General features: G+C 53.0%; 1 protein-coding gene across 7 annotated transcripts in view; it reads left to right on the forward strand.

Annotated features, from left to right (window-relative positions):
• Positions 1-5,722: 5,722 nt before the first annotated feature.
• SCN5A (sodium voltage-gated channel alpha subunit 5) overlaps positions 5,723-21,134 on the forward strand; it is a 94,674-nt gene continuing 79,262 nt past the window's right edge. For 6 of the 7 annotated variants that reach the window (XM_032861167.1, XM_032861169.1, XM_032861171.1 and 3 more), the window contains exon 1: positions 5,780-5,886. The gene's annotated coding sequence lies outside the window, so the exon portion shown is untranslated. Of the gene's footprint in view, positions 5,887-21,134 lie in introns of all 7 variants that reach the window. The other variant, XM_032861173.1, reaches the window with a different exon arrangement.

A 21,134-nucleotide genomic window follows, 5' to 3' on the forward strand; every position in this document is an offset into this window, starting at 1 on the left:
AGAAGCCCCTTGTATGCAAGTCTCCACCTCAGAGTCTGTTTCTAGGGAACCCAACCTAAGGCAAAGGGCAAAGGGGCTTTCGTTAATACAAGTATCAATTTTACCCACGAAGCATTCCATTTCTCAAACAGTTTTCCAGATATTATTTCACTTGATCGTGTCAACAACTCAATGAGGTGGGTAGGTATATAGTTACTCCATTTATATATGAGTAAAGTAAGGTCCAGAAAGGATTTGTGTCTCATCCAAGGTCACATGGACAGTAATAATCTGTTTAAAATAAACTTCGGGCCCTCCAAGCCCGGCTCTATAGTTCCCTATAATGGCCAGAGCTGCTGATGGGAGAGGGGCATCATTTTGCAGGGAGAAGATGGGACAGGCAGTGGTAGGAGCAGGCTGCCCCATACACTTGGGCTTCATACAATCCTGGGGCGCGATGCACATTTCTAGACATCAGATTTTTATCTATCTTCTCTCAACTCTCCAGCAGATGGCAGTCGCGCGACTTGAGGAAGGGGCAGCTCTTCCTCATTTCTAGACCCAGCATCATTTGGGCTAATGGGGAGTCTACAACAGCAAGGGGTGCGCACATGCTTGTGTGTGTGTGTGTGTGTGTGTGTGTGTGTGTGTGAGAGAGAGAGAGAGAGAGAGAGAGAGAGAGACTAGGGCAGAGTGTACATGTGGGAGACAGTATATCCCACCTGGCAACTGTCCTTCAGATGAAAAAGGTAGCCTGTTCATCATTTAGGAATAGGAGGGATCAGGTCACCATCCCCATGGAAACACGTCCTTGACAGTGAATACATTTCTCTTTTTCTCTGCCCCTCCTAAGATAGAAGGTCTCAACTGCTCGAGCTCCAGAATAAAGCAAAATCTCTTCTGAGGAGAGCCCCAGCAACACACAGGGGTAACCTCTGATCACTCCTTACAATCATCTGGGGTGGGAACTGAAATGGAGGACTGCCTTCAAAATACAGCGGAGTGAAATAGCTCTTGCACTGCCATGAAAATGGCAATGCAATAGTTTAAAAAGGCATAAACATCACAAAAACAAAAAACGTGGAAGAGGAAGAAACAATGGTGTCAACCAGAACTTTTTGGAAATTGGAACATCAAATGACTTGGCAGAGCTGGAAGGCTGAGCTCAAAGTGCTCGCAGAGGGAGAGGTGCCAAAGGAAAACAAAGGACACCCTCGTTCCCCCTTGAAGTTCTAGCAAGTTTCTGGGACTCTTGCACAGGCACGGGCACTGGGGATACCTTTGGAAATGGGGAGGAGGGGTGCAGCTAAAAACAAGAGGGCTGGGCAACAGCCTGTACTGAGAGCATCTGGGCTTCCAGATCCCTCCCCAGCAGACACAATCCGGTTCCAACTTCAAAGAGTCAGTCTCACTCATTCACACGCAGAGTGGAAGAGAAGCATGAAGGTGCTGGCTTACAGTTGACTGTCCTTGGCGGCCAACATCTGCAAATCTCCTGGCCTTACCTCCATGTTTGTGCAATGATTTTGTCAGCTCCCAGCATGATGGTCTCGTTCAAGGCAGGAATAAGGAGAAGAAAGCTCTTCTAGCTGCTCCTGTCCTTTTATCAAGAAAGCACATGCTCTCCCAGAAACCATCCCACCCCAGGCAAACTGTGCTCCGGACTCGTGGCCAGTGTCCAGTCATGTGGCCAGCACTAGGCACAGGGGACATGAGAAGGCAGGTACTTACCTTGTACGGCCTTCCTGGGAGAGCCAGGCAAGGAGAAAGTGTGGGGATGAATGTGGAGCAAGCGGCACTCCTTGATAGGGAGGCTTTAGAGGGAGGGTGGTTGGGTGCCCAGGATCCAAGGTCTTTTCTCTCAGGCTGGTCATTTTCTCAGTGTGGAATTCCCCCATCTTTTGCCAGAGGTCCAGCACCTAGCAGGGATAGGGAACCAGGGTCCTACTAGATCCCACTACTCTCAATAAAGCCCCTCACTCCTACCAGATGCCCCTTCCCAGAGTCAGAGATAGTTAGCCACTGATGGGGGAGGGGGACCAGCCCCCGGCTGGGAGGACAGAGAGACACCTCTCGGGGTCTTCCTGGCTTCTGTGTAAGCGTTCCACCAGGCCTCCTGCTTTCAGCCCCAACCTGTACTTCTGCCTTCCAAGATGCCTAGTCCTGAGCGTTTGTGGGTTCTGAACCCCAGATCAGTTTGCATCTTTACCTCCCGGGACCCCAGGCATGAGCAGAGTGAAAACAAGAGAAACACGAGCTAGTTACCGCTCTTCCCACCGATTACCATCTCCTACCCTACCTGTCATCCCTCTCTAGGGGAATGGATAAATAAAGCGTGGTGGGTGCCTAACAGAGAACACACGGCAGCTGTCAGAAGCGAAGAACTGACTGCCCACACCGAAATGTGGCTAGAGCTCCAAAGCAGAGTGTTAGGGGAGAAACACAAGAAAAAGAATGGAAGTTAGAACAATAGCCATTTATATAAATGAAAAGCACATATACACAAATGGCCAATAAACCATGAAAAAGTGCCCAATTTCATTAGTCATCAGGAAAATGCCAATTAAAACCACAATGTAAAACCTCTGCACACCCACTCCAGTGGCTAAAATGAAAAAGATAAAAATACCAAATACTGGAGGATGCTGGAGGATAAACCAGAACTCTCATACAGTCACAGCTGATGGAGTATATATTGGTAGAACCACTTTGGAAGACTCTTTGGCAGTGTCTACTAAAAGCAAAAACACTCTCCCCCAGCAACTCTCTCTCAGAAATGCACACATACGCTCCCCAAAATTCATACACTACAATGCTCATAGCAGTGCTATATGTGGGAACCCCACATTAGAAACTACCGGACACCCATCTGCACTAGAATGGGGAAATAAATTGTGGTATATTCACATGATGAAATTCCAAAAAGCAATGAGAACAAATAGCAATATGGATGGATCTCACAAACTTAAATTTGTTCGAAAGAAGCCAGATACAAGAGTTTCTACTCAATGATTCCATTTTTGAAAATATCAAATCTAGGCAAAACTGTGGTGCCAGGGTGGCTCAGTTATGCGTCTGCCTTCGGCTCAGGTCACGAATACAGGGTCCTGAGATTGAGACCCACCTTGGGTTCCCTGCTGGCCGGGGAGTCTGCTTCTCCCTCTCCCTCTGCCCCTCCCCTGGTGCATGCTCCCTCTCTCTTAAATTAAATTAACTAGGCAAAACTAGCATAGGGAATCCAGTATAGTAGTTAACCCTGGAGGAGAAGCGGCTGTGAGAGTTAGAAGTCGTGGAGGGGGCTTCTGGGATGCTGGTGGTGCCTGGTGTCTTGATCTGTGTGCTGGCTACATAGAGGTTTTCAACTAGTGATAACCCTTGAGCTGAACACCTAGGGTCTGTGCTCTTTTCCATGTGAAAGTTATGAAAGAAAAGCTCAGGGCAATAAAAACAGAAAACACATAAGCGCAAACAACAATATTACACAATTTACATAGATGTGTACGTATTTAAAGACCTGCCTTTTCTCCTACAGAGGGAGCCTGTGTGGGCCAGAGAATGACAGTGAAGTGATGATGGTGACCAAGGGAAGAAAGACAAGGAAGTCATGCAAGAGAGGAATTGTGAATGGATGTGCAAACACAATGTTCTCAACCCAACTTTGAACTGGAAGAGGGGCGGGCAGATAAAGGAAAACACCTCACTTAAACTTTGATTGTTCTGGACTGCTGACTGTATGTTCTTGCTTCAATTAAATGGGGTCTGGGGCCCTTTCCAGCCTTTCCCTGCCCCTGCAGCCTCTCAGACCAGCAGATGGGTTAGCTGAATCTCCACGTGCTCAGAACTGATTCCTCCTTCTCATGGGCTTCCCTCCCCTCGTTTACATCTGGGGTGCCTGTAGAGTCACGCCTTAGCCTACCTACCCCTCTGGCAACATCCAAGTGTCCAACGCTAAGGAAGACAATGGGAACTCCAACTCTGCTGAAGCGAGGGTGCTCGCTAAGATCCCTTCCCCCACGCCCTGGCCCCAGCTGCCTCCGTCCTAGCTTGGTTTCCTGCTTGGCACGATGTCCATTTGTAAGTTTGAATTTTCATTCTGGGGTCCAGAATCTGGTAGTGGAAAACCTCGGGAGGACCCCCTTCTACAGCCCTCTCCTCGCACCAAGGGAAGGCGGTCAGGGAAGGCGGTCCCGCGCGCCCGGGGGCTGCCAAGTTGACACTGCCTGCACTTCCCGCTCTAGCCGCTAGTGGGAGATGCTGGCCAACCTGAGGCCCGCCAAGGGGCTACAGGCCGGCGTGCTGTTTTGTGATTCATCTGTCTGGCCAGGAAGCCATCCCACCCAATCCAGGGCCCGAAAGCGTCTTGTGTCTTAAGACTCTCCTGTAGACGGACTTTCTTACCGATTCCCCTCCCCTGGACTGGCTGTCCTGAAAGCACGGGTAGCTCCTCAGTGTATGTGTAAGGCCCCCAGTGACACCTGGAACCCCACACCCAGGTCTCAAAGGGACAATGGACTCATCATCACCTCTCCAGAGTCCCAGTGGAAGGGCAGGTCACAGTCTCTGAGATCTCCAACCCAGCACCTTGGAGCTTTCTGAGATACCAGCCCCCATTTTGCCCTCCAAGAGCAATTTTTGTATCTTGGGGCTTTGAAAGTGTCAGAAAAGTAAAGAAGATAGCTGTGAGCAGTGGCCACTGTGCAGGGCAAAACATACCGTCCCTTCCAACTATGTTACTGGCCTGTAGGGAAAATCTGGTAGCCCATTTTGTTTTAAAAACCTGCGTTCCTGGACATGTTTCCCTATGGGTCAGCCTGGGTATGTGAGCGATAATTTGTCACTGGTCTGTGTCCCTATGTGAGAGGCAGTGTCTGTCTCAGCATCCACATGTTTGAGCGTTTCTCTGTGTGTAAAGGTGTTGGTTGTATGTGTCCCAACAAGGTGTATGTATGTGAGCATATGTGTGAGTCCATTTCAGGGTGCGTGTCTCTGTATTTGTTGGTTGTGCCCTTATTTCTGGTCTGTGTGAGTGCGAGTGTCTACTATTGTGCAGAATTGTGTACTATCCGTGTTTCTCCAGCAGAATGTGGTCCCATGTAAGTGGGTGCCTCTGTGTCAGGGGATACGAGTCTCTGAGTCATGTATCACTGAGTTTGTCAGAGTGTGTCTGCCTCAGTGTGTGTGTCAATGATGTGTCTGCCTATGTCCGTGTGGGTGTCTGTGTGTCAGCGCAGGTGTGCGTGTGTCGAGTGTGTCTGTCAGCCTCAGGGAATGTCAGCATGGGTGTCTGTGTGTGTCAGTGAGCCCGCATCAGGGTCTGTCCGTGTCCAGGGGGCTGGTTCCCCAATGTAAGGTCCCCAGGTCAGGGAGGATGCCTGTGTGTATTCTCCCGTGTGTGCCGGGATGCGTGCCTGTCCGTGTCCGCGTGGGTGGCTATCTGTGGCGAAGCGTCCCTGGGTCGGTGAGTGTGTACCCCAGCGTGTGCCCGCGTCTGCGTATGTCTGTCTGTGCCCGCGTGGGCGGCTGTCTGTGGCGGGGCGCCCCCGGGTCAGTGTGGGGGTGTGCGCCCCGGCGGGTGCCCAGGGGTTCACCCTCTGAGCCGGCGGAGCGCCACGTGCGGAGTCCGGGGCGCGTCGCTCTGGGGCGGAGCCAGCCGGGGGCCCCAAGCCCCAGGCCGAGCCCAGGCGGGGCCCGCCCCCGACCCCGCCCCCAGCCCGAGCCCGCGCCGCCCGCCGAGCCCCGGAGCCCGAGCCGAGCGGCGGAGCCGAGACGGCGGCGGCGCCCGTAGGATGCGCGGATCGCGCCCCCGGGGCCGCTGAGCCTGCGCCCAGTACCCCGAGCCCCGCGCCAAGCCGAGTCCGCGCCGAGCCTCAGCCGCCCATCCCGGGGCCAGGACCGGGGGACCAGCAGGTGAGCGAGCGCCCCCGCGCCTGGGAGCACCGGCCGGGCCGGAGCCCCCTCCGCCTGCAGCCGCCCAACTTTCCTCCCCGAGGGTAGGAGCCTCCGGCCCCTGCGCACCCCCTCCCCTGCCCCGGGTGCGCCCGGCAGTTCCCTCCCCCATCGCTGCCCCCGAGGCGGGAGGGAGAGAAGAAAGGGTGCAGATCCTCCGGGCTGGAAGGGATTCCCCCGGGGGATGTGGGGCGTCTGTAATCGCCGTGCGCCCCCTCCCCATCCCTTTCCTTCCGGGTTTCCCGGTGCGCTGTCGAGGGCCCGGGGAGGAGGAGCTGCGGCCCCGGCTTCCCGGCCGACCCTGGCGCAGGCTCGGGGAGGGTCTGGGATTGGGACCCGGATTCCCGAGGCCGGAGACCCCAAGGTCAGAGCGGCGACTAGGCGCGCAGTGAGTGTGGTTCCAGAAAGCCGGGGAGCCGACCGAGCAGGGCTGGGAATGGGGGAAGGAGCCAATCACCCCCTTTCTCTGGGCCCCACTGAGCGGTCCTCTAGGGGTGTCTTCTTTGGGACCGGATCGCTGCCTGTCCTGACATGGGAAAGATCTCTGCGCCCTGAGGGAGCAGAGATCTAAATACGCGTCCTATCTCTGCGAGCTTCGAGCCCGAAGAGATCTCTGTGCCCTTTGACGCCCTAACGGGGCCGCATCTGGTCTCTGAGCGCCTTGAAGGAGGAGAGATCTCCTTGTGCTCTCAACAAGGGAGATCTCTGTGCGCTGGGATTGGAGAGAGTTCTCTGCCCTGCTCGTTCTCGCTCTTACCCGGGCAGATCCACTCGCCTTGACGGGAGGGAGGTGGCTTTCATCCTCTGTGTTATTCCATCGTCTTTGGTGGCACGGGGAGGAACGGGAGGAACAGTTGTACCTAGCCTTGTGGAGGCTGGAGGTGCAGAGAGCTGTAGTGGGGGAAATGCTGGGGACAAGGCCCTGGCCAAAGGCCTGCCTTGCAAACACCTGTTGGAGGCCAGGGCACAGATGAATCAGGAAGCCATGGCTGAGGTTGGGGCAGGAGTCAATCTTCTCTCCTTAAAACATTGAGACCAGTCCTAGGAGGGCAGGGTGAGCCGCCTCTTAGGGTCCTTGACTGGCATTTCATCCCCCCAGCTGTCTCCCCACCTCCCACTGAAACCCTAGTCACCTTACTCAGTGAGCCTGAACAGCGCGGTGGGAACAGACACACCATATGACCCCCACCATGCGGCAGCACCTCAGCCTTCTCGCAGATTCTCACCAAGCCCCTCATGATCTAGAGGGACCCCGAGTAGCAGAGGCCCAGGCCACTGGGAGCCCAGGCCCTTGCGGCTGTCCTCAACTCCATCTCCTCACCCTCAACTCCTCCCAGCTGGAATCGGGCAGGTGCACGTGAGTGGGTGGTAATGGAGCTGGAAGGCGGAAGGAGGGTGGCACAGGATGATAGCTCATACCATGCTGCTGTCACAGGAGCATCAGGAGGGGAGGGTCAGGGGACAGCCAGACCATGGAACACAGATTTGATGCTAGAATGTCCCACCCTGTGCTGAAATGAGACCCACTGAACTTTTAATCAAATTCTGCCATCACTGTCACATTGGACAGGAGAAAACCGAGGCCAAGAGTGGGTCAAGGACTTATCCAAGGTCATCTAGAGAGAGTCAGTAGATTTGGTGCACCATTCAGGATGAAGATTCCTTGAGAACTACTTCCTGGGGACCAAAATGAGCTAGGACTGACCGAAGAGGATCTGAGCAGAAAGGAAACAGGCTCTGGGGTGCCGACAATGAGCATTCAGCCCTGTGTGGCCTGGGCAGCTGCGGCGCCTCTGTGGTGCTTGGCCCATCCCTGGTTGGTGATCAAAGCTCTTCTGGAAAAGTTCCAGGATTGACTCACTCAGTATGAAGACCAAGCTCGCAGGAGTGGTGGGAAGCACCAGAGACAGCTGGGAGTTGTGGAGAAGAGGCTAGTGCCCAAGCCATTCCAAAAGGGAGTCCCACAAACATCCTGGGGCAGTGGTCAATGGCAATCTCTGTTCTGTTCACAGGAGGCTAGTTCCCACTGACCTTTGGGAAAGTTATTGGAAGGGTATGCACTGTCAGAAGTGTGACCCCATTGCCCCCCTGAAAGAGGAATAATTACCTTTGGCCAGAGGAGTCAAGAGTATCTCTCTAACAAAAATAACCTTCCTCATGGGTTTTGAAGGATGAATAGGAGTTTTCTAGATGGAGAAATTGCAGTCTAGCCATCAGGACCGGCATGAGCAGTGCAGATTTGTGAAAAACGCCGTTGTTATTTCGGCGACCCATTGGGTCTCATGGTGTGAGGGAGGGAAGAGTAGAAGCTAAAGCCAAGGTCACAGTCACGGGGGCCCTTGTGAGCTCTATACTCAGGAATTGGGAATTTATCCTCAGTAATGGTACTAAAAATAGCTAACATTCACTGAGTGCTTTCTGTCAGCCAGGCACAGCACTAATCACTTTATAAGGCTCATCTCAGGAATCCTTACATCAGCCCGGGAGGTGGGACCCCACTGATGACAATACTGCAGGTGGCGAAACTGAAGGCCCAACAAGGTGAACTAACTCGCTCACTGTCACACATCTACTAAGTAGCAGGTCTTGGGTTTGAGCCCAAGTGTCAGGTCTGCCCATGCAGACCACGAGTGCTATCAGAAGTCTTTCGGTTGAAGGAAAGGAACAGTCAGGTCACCACAGGTGGTGGAACCTGTGGCATCCCAGCTTTCTTCTCTGTTCAGAGACGCGCTGCTTCTTCCATCCCTGACTTTGATTGCTCATTAAATGAGATTCCCCACCACCCCACCACACTGCGAGAGTGAAGTTTAGGTTGGTAAGTTTGATAAAGAACAAAGGAGAAGTGACAGATATTTCGGGGTACTGAGCGGAACCGTTAGTACTTCCAAAGACAGATCCAACCATGCAGTGGTCAGTTGGAGGGGAGGGTCCAGTGTTTGACAGGAGACCGGGGCTGGAGGTGGAAACTAGGAATCATCTGCAGATGCTGGCCATGGGAGTCATGGCAGTGAACTAGATTGTCCAGCAAGAGTACAGACCAGTGGTCCTCAAGCCTGGCCACATTAGCATCACTTGGACAGCTTTTAAAAACTGAAAATTATGGGGCGCCTGGGTGGCTCAGTAGGTTAAAGCCTCTGCCTTCGGCTCAGGTCATGATCTCAGGGTCCTGGGATCGAGCCCTGCATCGGGCTCTCTGCGCAATGGGGAGCCTGCTTCCCCTCTCTCTCTGCCTGCCTCTCTGCCTACTTGTGATCTGTCTTTCTGTCAAATAAATAAATAAAACCTTTAAAAAGTAAAATAAAGGGGTGCCTGAGTGGCTCAGCGGGTTAAAGCCTCTGCCTTCAGCTCAGGTCATGATCCCAGGGTCCTGGGATCGAGCCCCACATAGGGCTCTCTGCTCACCAGGGAGCCTGCTTCCTCCTCTCTCTCTCTGCCTGCCTCTCTGCCTACTTGTGATCTCTGTCTGTCAAATAAATAAATAAAATCCTTAAAAAAATAATAAATAAATAAAAAGTAAAATAAAATAAAATAAAAATTGAAAAACAAAACAAAACAAAAAAACCTATGCCCAGGCTCCACTCCCTCCCCTCAAGGTTCTAATTCATGTGACTCCAGGCTGAGGCCTGGGCATCAGAAATTTTGAAAGCACCCAGGTGAGCCTGATGTGGAGGAGAGAGTGCAAGAGAACAGCTTTGGTCCAGAGCCCTGAGGCACTCCAACAATTGAGGCCGGAGAAGTCTGCAAAGGAGGCTGAGAAGGAGCAGTTGGAGAGGTGGGAGTCGAGCCAGGAGTGGGAGGTGTCACAGAAAGCAAGGAGAGAGCACATCCCAGAGGAAGGGGAGTCTTCTGTTTCTTTTCTTTCTGCTGAGAGTAAAGAAGATGCGTTCTGAGGAGTTCAGGCATAGATCAAGAAGAATGACTAATTTTAAAAAGGAGTGTCCATTAGATTGAGGATGCTGGTGACAGTGAGCACCAGAAACTTCCCTAACACCTACTGAGAGTAAAGAAGATGCGTTCTGAGGAGTTCAGGCATAGATCAAGAAGAATGCCTAATTTTAAAAGGAGTGTCCATTAGATTGAGGATGCTGGTGACAGTGAGCACCAGAAACTTCCTTAACACCTACAGAACGTGGTGCCCAACACAGATGGTTAGTTGTTGAATGAATGAATGAATGAATGAATGAATTGGTGAGAATAGGAGCCAGTTTGGAGTAGGTTCAGAAGTGAGCAGGAGGTGAGGACGTGGAGACAGCCCGTGTAGACAGCTCTTTGCAAGAGTTTGATGGTTTAAGAGGGAGGAAGGAGATAGAAGGGAGCTGGCCAGGGGTGGAGTCAAGGGGGGGATGTAGGGAGAGCCCAGAGTGGACTCTAGGCGTGTGTGTCCATGCAGTGCACCCACGGGCAGTACTTATAGGGCAAATACTTTTCCTGACAGTGAGGGGCCAGAGGTCTGAGTTGAAGTTGTGCCTCAGAGGGGGATTTTGATGGCAGGAATCATGGGGGTGGGGGACAGGAAGGGAAGGGAGATCTTGCTCTGAGATGAGAAGTGTTCCGGAAAGCAGTGTTTGGAGACACATTAAGGTCCTCAAGAGCAGATAACCAGGAGTAGAGGGACTAGGGTAGAAATCTTGTGGCAAACTCTATGAAGACGGCAGAGAGAGAAGGGATAAAGCCAGGGGGCAGGTTGTGGACAGAGACTGGATGCTGCAGAGAGTAGAGCAGGCATGGGGGGGCTACAGAGTAAGCCAGGACTGGATTCCCACTGCCTTCTGCCTCCCCAGGCTGACCTGAAGTGTTGGTCTGAGGCAGAGTTCAGCTTGGGGTGGCGGGAGAGGGCCTGGATAAGACATTCAGCATCTACTCGGTGCCACAGAAGATTCTAGAAGGTGTACAATTCAGATTCAGTAACTGCTCTCATGAAGTTCACATACTATCAGGGAAAGACAGACCGGATACCACTAAACAAATAGATACTGAAGGTAATTTTAGATCATGACCAGGGCTATGAAGGAATAAAACAGGATGATGTGGTGGACAGACAGGAATGACCCTAGACTGGCTGATCAGGGAAGACCTCTTGAAGGAGGAGATTGAACTGAGAACTGAATAACAAGAAAGAAGCAGGGACGCTGGGTGGCTAAATTGGTTAAGCGGGTGACTCATGATTTCCCGTCATAATCTCATGGGTCATGAGATCAAGCCTGGCTCTACACTCAGTGGTGAATCTGCTTGAGATTCTCTCCTTCTGTGCTGCTGCCCATTCGTGGGGTCTCTCTCTCTAAGATAAATCTAAAACAAACAAACAACAACAAAACAAGACAAAACAAAACAAACAAACAAACAAAAAACAAAACAAGGGAGAACCTATCCAGAGGAAATCTGGAGAAAGAATGTCTTAGAAAGAGGGAACTGCAAGTGCAAAGGCCCTGAGGCAGAGACAAGCTCCTGAGGCATGGTTGGCTTCTGTGACCAGAGCAGAGAAAATGAGGTGGAGACGGAGAGGTTCCATGCCTCAGTTTCCAACTGCCACCCTTTCTGTCATCTGCCCCCTTCAGACTGCCCCTTTTGTTATGCACTGCTTATATGACAGCCTGGGGCTGGCAGTGGTTCCTGGGGATGAGACTATTTTTAGACACAACTCTTCTCTCCATGGGCCTAGAATATTCCGTGTCTTTTTAAGATGATCAATATGGAATGGGTGCTATTTATGGAGATCCCACATCAATTATTGGGTCCAGGGACCCTCAAATGGGAGAGGGAGTCCAGGAGCAGACTTTTCTGGGGCAAGTGCCATAGCTGGCACAGCTTTGGCACCATGTGACTCGTGGGCTCTTTGAAACCTGTGTCACCACCCCTGCCAGGTCACCCTCACACCGTTCCGGAAGAGTCACAGCCATGGGCTGGGGAGCCGGGTACCCACAGCTTTCCTACCTCCAACTTCATTTCCTGGACAAGGTTCTGGCATGCCCCAAGCCCCACAGAAAATTTAGTGGTTATTGAAGCCGGGGTCCAGTGGGACAGATCTGTGACTCTCTTTGTCCATTCTTCACTCTGTTTACTACTCTGGTTAGGCAGAAAAGGAACCAAAGACCCTTGGGGCCTAGTGGGTTTACCCCTAGGGCCAGAGCAAAGGCTGCTTAGGACAGAGGAGATGGATGGCAGGAGTTGGGGGCTCAGCATGCTTGCGTGCATGCGTGTGCGCACACACACACACACACACACACACCGGTGGAGGTTCCTATAGCCCAGGGATGCCAGGGGAGGGTACCTGGAGGAGGTGGGATTAGAGCCCAGCCGTGGCAGATGCCCAGAATTGGGAGAGGCGAAAGGGATCAGACTGTGTTCGCGGGCCTGTTGTGGGAAGAGAGCATTTATGCTCAGCAACTGGAGTTCAGTTCTTTCTTTCTCCTCTTCAGTTTCTTCTTCTGACTAAATCTCCAGGGAGGCAGTGGGAAGTCGCGCCCCCACAAGGGTGTTAAGCAAGCGTAAGGACAGAGCCGCTCTGTGGCAGCTGTGTGGGCGCGGGAAGGTCTCTCACCCACTTGGAGATCCCTCCGTTGTCATCCCCAGGGTGTGTGCTCCCCTCCTTACAGCCCTGGAGGCCGGGGGCCAGCTCTGGTCAGCCTCTTGGCTCAAGGTCACTCGGGCACGCAGGTGGTGCTAAGGCCGGGGCCCGCAGTGCCCCGGCCCCACCTCCCGACGAGGCTGTGCCCAGGCAGTCCCCGTGCTTTCTGGGAATGGATTTTGAGCAGTAGAAAGGCTCTTCCTGGCATCAAGAGGGTGGTAAATGCCTTTCTGGCCGGTATTGATTCCTCGAAGTCCTGGGCAAAGGAAGGGCCTGGCTCCAGAGGCAGTGTTCAAAGGGATGGAGGGCAGGGAGAGGTTTGGCTGGAGCTGCTGATTTCAGTCCTTGGGCTTCATTAGCCATGCCTCCAGCTGGCCTGGCTGGGCCATCTAAGATGCCGGGGAACATCAGACCATGGGAGGGACCAGCCCAGCCCCATCAATACTTCTTGCATGGCCATCAAAGCCCCAGCCTCATCGACCTGGGCCAGGAGCAGGGAAGGGGTACAAAGAGCCCCTCTGAGCCAAAGTGCCTGCCCCTGCTGCCCAGCACTGCTGCCTGCCTTGGGGCCCACCCCTGTGAAGAATCCCAGCCCCTGAGTCTGTTACCCCACCCTCAGCCAGAGGACACCCAGCTGCGCGTGCGGGTGCAGGCAGGCAGAGGGGGCCCGCCACAGCCGGACTTGAGGGGAAGAAGGCGCAGGACGGGGGCCGGCCATTTGCAGCGCCAACCCCGCCGCCGCCACCACCACAGTGGTGGTTGGATGCGGCACAGACTGCCAGTTAAATAAAGCGACAGCTAGTTGCTAACAAAAGTGGAAATCCAGGGAAAGCCCCCACTCACTTGCTGAACTGGGTGTCGGTTAGATGTATAATTGCTGAGTTTCTGTTTCAGGAAATGTCTGAGGGAAGGAGAGAAAAATATTCCCTAAGGATCCCCCGGGGGCGGCTGTCCCCAGAGATAGCTGGACTTCGGGTCCTTCCCAGTACTCACCTTTTATGAGCGAGTGAAGGACTTGTCCCCAGCTGGGTCCCGTGTGGTCACAGCGCACTGCAAAGGGAAGTCATATGGCCGTCCCCGGCAAATGCAATGTAAAAGTCTCAGAAGCATTATGTCAAGCAGGAACACTTGACGCAAACAGCCCATACAGTGTGCTTCTATATATGCAAAGTTCTAGAACAGGTCAGACTCATCTATGATGATGGAAATCAGAAAAGCTGACCAGAAGGGGACACTCGGGAACTTTCTGGGGCGGTGGGAATGTTCGCTAGCTTAACTAAGGTGGTAGTTACACAAGTGTATACATTTGTTAAAACTCATTCACCTATACACTGAAAATCAGTGCATTTTCATATATATAGATGTGCCCATTCTGTCTCATAGACAATTTTGTGGCACAGATTTTGTGTGTGGATGGATTGGCTTACCTTTCTCTGGGGGTTAAGGGACCCTAAGCACCCTCAGGCTTCCCTAGGGCACTCCTGTCTCCCTAGTGCACATAGTAGGTACTCCATAAATGCTTTGGTTGCCATGACCTCAGTGTACAGTTCCCCTGTGAAACCATTTTTTTTTTTTTTAAGCCCAGGTGTTGAGAAAAATGAGTTGGAAGAAACGGGGCTAGAGACTTAGGATGCTGATTGCCAGCCATCTCGCAGGCACCTATGTGCTGGTCGGGTGCTTCCTGGGCCACCTTTCTGGCCCAACTGTGTGTGGTGTGTGGGTATAGACGGTACACGGTCTGGGCCAGCAGTGCCCTGGTTGACCGAGCCAGCTGTCTGACTTCTGAGTTTTGTGGTCACATAGTGGATCCTCCAAGCCCCCATCCTGGAGTCCCAGGACCCCTAGGCAGCCCTGGGCCGTGAGTAACATCTCAATGCCTGACATAACGTTCCAGACCCCTGTGCGTGGAGAAATAATTGGGCTTACAAGACAGACTCAGGCCTAGAAGGAAGCGGAAGCCAGGAGCCCTGTGCAGGGGGCCTTGAATGACCTGGGTCGTGTGTGTAGTTCCCCTGACCTGGCACCAGCAATACCAGGGAACTTGAGACGAGCAAGCCCTTTCCAGGCTCCCAAAGGGCCCTATCCCTACTGTGGGGAAGGTGGAGTTTGAAAAAACAGGGACTTTGGCTGAATCTAGGGCTCAAGCCAAAGGTGCCCCCACCCCATTCCAGCTCTCCCCTCAGCTCCCACTCCAGAAGGAGGGGTCTGGTCCCAGGGACCCCTTTTTATTCTGCCTGGGGAATCACTTAGCAAAGCAAACGGGTGGGGTTTTCTTGTCAGCTGAATTAGCCTCGGCTTCAGCCCGAGTGTTGGAATAAATGCGATGCAAATGTATGTAAATGAGGGCATCCCCGGCTTCTGGGGTGGGCGTGTTCGCCTCCAGAAGGGATGGGGGTGGGGATTCTGCAGGACTTCCCCAGATTGCTGGGGGCTGGGATCGGGACTGGAGAAGGAAAGCCCCCTGGGGATCATCCTCCCCCAAAGCTCGGGCTCTGGGCTAGACAGAGTTAATGTCTATGCAGCCTCAGAGGAGCGGAGCCTGCAGGGAGCCGGTTCGCTGAGGCCCTGCACAAGGACGTGCCAATGTGCCTTTGATCTGGGAGCAAGGACCTGAATGCACAGGCCACGAGCACCAGCTGGCACCCCCACTGAGCCTTTGTCCAAGCCGTTACCCTGGGAGAGCCAGGACTGTGCAGATAATTGCCTGGGCTGGAGAGATGCCGTTGACCCCTCCCACTTCCCCCTCTCCACCACCCCCATCCCCACCTGTGGCTCCAGTCAGCACAACCACCCACAAGCCACTGCCCCAAACCGGGGTGGCCACTTTCTGGGCTGCTGAAGACAACTCTCCTTCAACCCATCCCCGCCCCGTCCTCCCCCTCTGCTTCTCTCCCCTCCCCCACCCCAGGGCTAGCCTGAGGCCCAGCCCAAAGGCAGTGGAACTCTGTAGGGGTTTAGGGCCCAACAGCAGGGAGGGAATGCCATCCAGTAGAGAGGGAACGTGAACTACCCATGAGAGTCACATATGTAACTTGAAATTTTCTAGTAGCCACATTTTAAGAAGTCAAAAAAACAAGTGAGATTAATTGTAACATTTCATTTAACCCCAAAAATCCAAAATATTAACCAACATAAATTGTAATCAGTGTTTAAAAGTTAATAATGAAATTTGTGGGGACTGTACCACTCTGGATGGCCACTGGGATAGCCACATTCCAAGTGGTCAGTAGCCACGTGGGCTGGGTGGCTACCCTGTTGGACAGGGCCGTTCAACAGGGCCAGAGCTGGAGATAAAAAACTACTGGGGAATCGTTTCCAATGGGGAAACTGCTGAGTCCCTGGCCATTGGCAGAAATCGGCCAGGTCTCCCTGGGAGCAGCTGCCCACGCGTGGGCACAGGCAGGCCGGCCAGCCAGGCTGCTGAGAGGGAGGAAGGACCAGCCTTGGCTGGACTCCTCATTTTGTAGGGGGGTCACAGACATGCCCCGCCCTTGTCGCAGATTGACCTTACCCCTTCCTCCCAGCCCTCTGTGCCAGCAGAAGTAGGAGGGAATGTGAGTGCCTTGGTGAGACCTGGCTTTCACCAGACAGACTGGGGCCTGCTTACTTAACCTCGAAGCATCAGATTTCCTTCTGTGTAAAACAGATACTAACTTCCCCTCTCCCTAGAATTGTTGCAAGAATGAAATAAGGTGATCACAGCAGCACTTCCAGCAGTCCCAGACACATCATGAGCCTACAACCCTGCTGGATTGGCCCACCCAGCTTGTGGCTGAGAAAAACAAGGCCCAGAAAAAGGGGGCTTTGTGTCGTTCTTCTCCAAGCTCACAGGCTGGGCAATAGGAAGGTTAATCTGGCACTCATTCGTTCATTCATTCACTCATTCATTCACCAGGCCTTTAGAGGCACCTCCACTGGGCCAGACTGTGGTTCGGAAGCTCAGGACACAGCCGAAGGGAGAGGTAGATGTGGAAGGCAGTCAATTAACTGCATCCTGTGATGAAGTGGTATGAGAATGCAAGTGTGCTGAGAACACAGAGAAGGGAAAGCCAGCCAGGCAGGGAGGACTGGGAGTGGGGGGAAGAGGAGGCAGCAAGACAGGTCTTTCAAAGAGGGATCCTCTGAGTTGGATCTAGTAGGAAAAAAGTAGTGACCACAGCAACCACAATGATAAGAGCAACTGGCATTCATAAGATACTTCCTGTGTGCCGAGCATGTGCGAGTATTAATAATCTAAGCCTCAGAACGGCCCTGTGCAGCAGGTACAATTATGACCCCCATTTTACAGATGGGAAAACTGAGGCAGAAACACATCAGTTAACTTGCCCAAGGACATGTGAAAATAAGTGGACAGGACCAGATCCACACAGGCGTTTGAATCATGTCCCTATCCCATTTAGAAACAGAATATCCTGCAGAGAAGGACGTGGGGAGGCCAAAGGCGGAAGCAGAACCAGGCGCAGGTCTGGGTTCTCTGACCCAGGGCGTTTCCTCATGGCCCATCTTGGCAAGGCTGAGTGGAAATGTCCTCACAAGCCACCAGAGTCTCTTTGCTGATGGCTCGTCTTCATCTCCCCATCATCACCTGTTGATTTAGGATCCATTACCTTGGGAAGAAAAGTGTTCTATGAAGTCATTTGTAAGACCGTGTACACAGCGGGTGCTGATTACTGAACCATTCGATTAATAAAATGAGTCTATGAGTTGAGGTGTTAATTAGTTTTAACTCATTCTCCTCAAGGAAGAAATGAATTCACTCCTCCTGCCCTCACTGCCACCTGTGGGGAGTGAGCCCTGGCCTCATGGGCACCCACACGCTCTCCCTGAGCCTCTTGCTGAAGGACTGAGGAGCCGTGGAAGGCGGGGCCATGGGGCAAGGGCACAGGTGAGCTGAGTCTCCAGAGCGGGAGGGAGGAGGGAGGAGCCGAGGAAGCCAGCAGAGATTTTCTAGGAAGCCTGGGAACCACTTCCACAGAGTGCCTTGCATAAATTTACATAGCAAAGAATATTCTTTTGCATGCTGTGTTCCAGAGGCTGTGATTCCAAGGCGACCAAAATGCCAGAGGTGACTCAGGATGCCGGAGCATGCCTGCCTTGGGATCCGGGAGGGGAATGGGAAGGAAGGCTCCGCAAGGAGGGACTAGGCTGGAGTCAGGCTCCTCTTCACCCCTCAGGTGACCAACCTTTCTGGTTTGGTCCGGACCAAAGGGTATCGCCTCTCAGGATGCAGGAATCTTAGTGCTGAAGCCAGAGAAGTCCGGAGCGTCACTCCCTGGCCCTGGACCATACCCACAGCTACACTCTTTTCGTGTTCCACAACCTGGCATGGTGACCACCACGGATTGAGCCCCAGCTGTGTGCCCCGTACGTTCAGGAAAGTCTTCCTTCAGGAAGGCCAGCTGAAGAGACAATACGGAGACAAGTCCAGAGAGCTCCGGTGTCTAGTGCGGACAGTCGCTGCTCTCCCTCATGGCATCTCCACCTTGTTGTAATACCCATGTGTACAGGCCAGCAACTCAGAGGTTTTTGGGCTATTTGGTGAAATCAGACTGCCTGAGAGGCGATACCCTTTGATCCCAAACAAACCCAGGGACTATCAGGGAGCCTTTGTGGCCAGGAAGCAGGCAAGGGCTGGATGCCCAGAGGAGGGAGATCAGCATGGGTGGGCAACCATAGAAGGTGTTCTAGAGAAGGGGGTCGTGAGGAAAGCCTGAGATGGCCCTGCCTTCGCACAGGGCAGGGGCTGTGTTTGGGAAGGGCTAGGCCAGGGAGTGGTGGAACTGCAGAGTGGAGGGAAAGAGGGAGGAGGCCAGTGGCCATGAGGTCAGCATTGTCCCAGCTGGGGGGACAAGGTCTGCCCCTGGGCAGTAGCATTGGGATTGGAGGCTGGAATGTTTGATGGGGCTGGGGGTGTGTAGCCAGCAGGAAAGGATCAGATTGAAAAGGAAGCCTCACAGATTGGGCTCAGGAGCCAGCAGAACTTTGACAGAGAAGCCCCCGGTAACCAGAAACTGATAAACTTGGGACAGGATTGGGTTGGGGTCCCCCGGAGCTTGAGTCCGGCCGACAGAACAGGGGCAACCAGGTTGGGCAGGGTGGTCAGCTGGAAGAAGCCGTTCCAGCCCAGGGAGCATCTACAGGGCTAATGGGGACAAAGAAGCTAGCCTGGACGAGGGAAGAGAGTCATGAGGGTGCTGCTTCTAGAGGAACGGTCTCGGAATCAAATCAGGCCAGGCTTCTCCACACATTGGATCTGCATAAGACTGAGACGTGTTCTTTCCCCAGATTGCTGGGGGCCTGACCTCCTAGGCCTGCAGGAGATGGCTGGGTGTGAGCCTGGAGCGTCCTCGGGCCCTCCCACTCCAGCCCCCCAACCCTGGCATCACCAGAAACCTTGCAGCCAGGGCTCAGTCAGTCTCGGCCGCAGGCAGGGCGTGGGCCCTGAGCTGCTGAAGGAAGAGCAAGACCAAAGCCAGGTGCAGGCAGGGGGAGAACAAGGGAGAAAACGGATCCGTCCTGCCCGCCCACCCTGCACCGCCTGCGGGCCCAGAGACAAAGGACACTCTTGACTGGTTTACTTTGGAACCTGAGGCTGCCTGGCTGCTGGGCAACGGGGAACCTCACCTGGTTTCAGGAACCACAGAGTCCCAAGGATTCAGGTGCTCTACTGGAGCCCACGGGGAACAAGACCCTTCCTCAGACCTAGGCCCCCATTGTCAGTACTTCTTTATTAACATGCGAAATAATAAGATCTGGCAGCGGGTCTGATAAACCTTTTAATTGTGAACTATCAATGAGCGTTCATGATATATGAGATCCTGGGGGCACCGGTCACAGAACGGGAGAATGTCAGCAGGTTCTATGGGTCCCAGCACCGCTAACACAATCGCTTTGCTGCCTGTATTCGTGATTGAGGGAAGTGCTCAGTTGCATTTAAAAGTTAGTAAGAACAAGGAGCATTTCCTCCTACGCCGAAATCTTTCCCACCCATCCAAGAGGGCTTTAGGAACCCCTGAACTCCACAAACAAGGAAAGTTGTCTCTGCCATTAGCAGTCAGGAGAGTGGTCTCCCTTGGCCAGGGAGATAGCTGGTGACTGGAGGGGAATCCAAGTGTGAGGGACAGGTGATAATTTTTTCCTTGACCTGGGTGCTCTTTCCAGCTGTGTTTAGTTTGAGGAAATTCATCCACCTGCACGCTTAGAATATGTGCGCCAATCTACGTGAATCAATTGATTTCAATACACATTTTTTAACACCTTTACTAGAACAGACGGCTACGCAGGTGTGAGCTTGTATGTGCATGCACATTCTCTGTCTCTCTCACATACACACATGCATACACACACACACACACACACACACACACACACACACTCCCCAGTATATACCGGTGAGCCTCTGCAAGTCCATGGGCATACACGTGTCCCCAGAACCCTTGCAGGCATGTGGACACAGATGGATACAGTGAGACAGAGAACACTATTTTTAGGAAAAAATTCCAAGCCAAAGAGGAGGCTTTCTGATTTACTTAAATAGTGATTGCTGATGGTGGAGAGGATTGCCCTGGAAAGGGCCATTGTCATCCTGTCTGGCTTTTTTTCTTTTTTTCTTTTTTCAATAAGGACTAATGACTATTGTTTTTGTAAAAATAATATAAGATCATCCTAAGTAATTCAAGCACTAAAGAAAAGTACAAAAAGGAAAGTGTAACATGACCCACATTTTTACCAGCGAAGGAAAAAAAATCACCATTCACGGGGCGCTTGGGTGGCTCCGTGGGTCAGGTATCTGCCTTCGGCTCAGGTCATGATCTCAGGGTCCTGGGATGGAGCCCCGCATGGCATAGGGCTTCCTGCTCGGTGGGGAGTCTTCTTCTCCCTCTGCCACTCCCCCTGCTTGTGCTCTCTCTGTCTCTCTTTCTCTCTCTCTCAAATGAATAAATAAAAATCTTTAGGAAAAAAAATCACCATTCACCTTTGGCGATGAGTGTCACAGACACCTTTCTTATTCACTCAAAGATGGAAGCTGAACAGGGACACGCTTTTATAACAGGGGAACCTACTCCCTCACCTGCTGTTATTATCAAAGGTGTTCCTTTAACTTGTCTTGAGTGAAACCGAGGAACAAGACCCCGAAGGATGGAGTGGTTCTTAAAGTGCTAGGTCCTAGGACCTCTCCTCTGACCTCCCTTCACACCGGCCTCGTTGCCCTTCCCTGGGGACCAGAGGTGCCCTTTGGAGGCCTGGCTGTGTTATGCTTGCTCACCATTTACCTGTCAGCTGGCCAGGTGCCTACCTCCCAGCCATCCTGGGCCCGGGCCTGGGACCTTTGCCGGCAATGTGCAAGGGTTGGTGCGGCGGATCGCTGGGGTCATTGGTGACGTATTTCATGGGAGTGAGATCAAGGCAAAGCCTGCCTTTGGTTGACGGAAAGGGATTCTGTCCTGGCAGAGATCTCCAACAGGTGTCCGCCCTGCCCCCTTGAGCTGGTGCCCGGCCATTCCTGGGTTTGATGTAGTAATTGGCGACACTGCCTCCCCCTTGCCGGTGGCATCCCGGTCGGAGCTTCTGTGCCTACCACATCCTGTTTTGCTGGGACAGTCAGGAGTACATTCTTTGGTCTCCATGTCATAGGCAGAGCATG

Source organism: Lontra canadensis, unplaced genomic scaffold, assembly GCF_010015895.1.
Source record: "Lontra canadensis isolate GAN:19392208 unplaced genomic scaffold, GSC_riverotter_1.0 scaffold20, whole genome shotgun sequence".
Lineage (NCBI taxonomy): Eukaryota > Metazoa > Chordata > Mammalia > Carnivora > Mustelidae > Lontra > Lontra canadensis.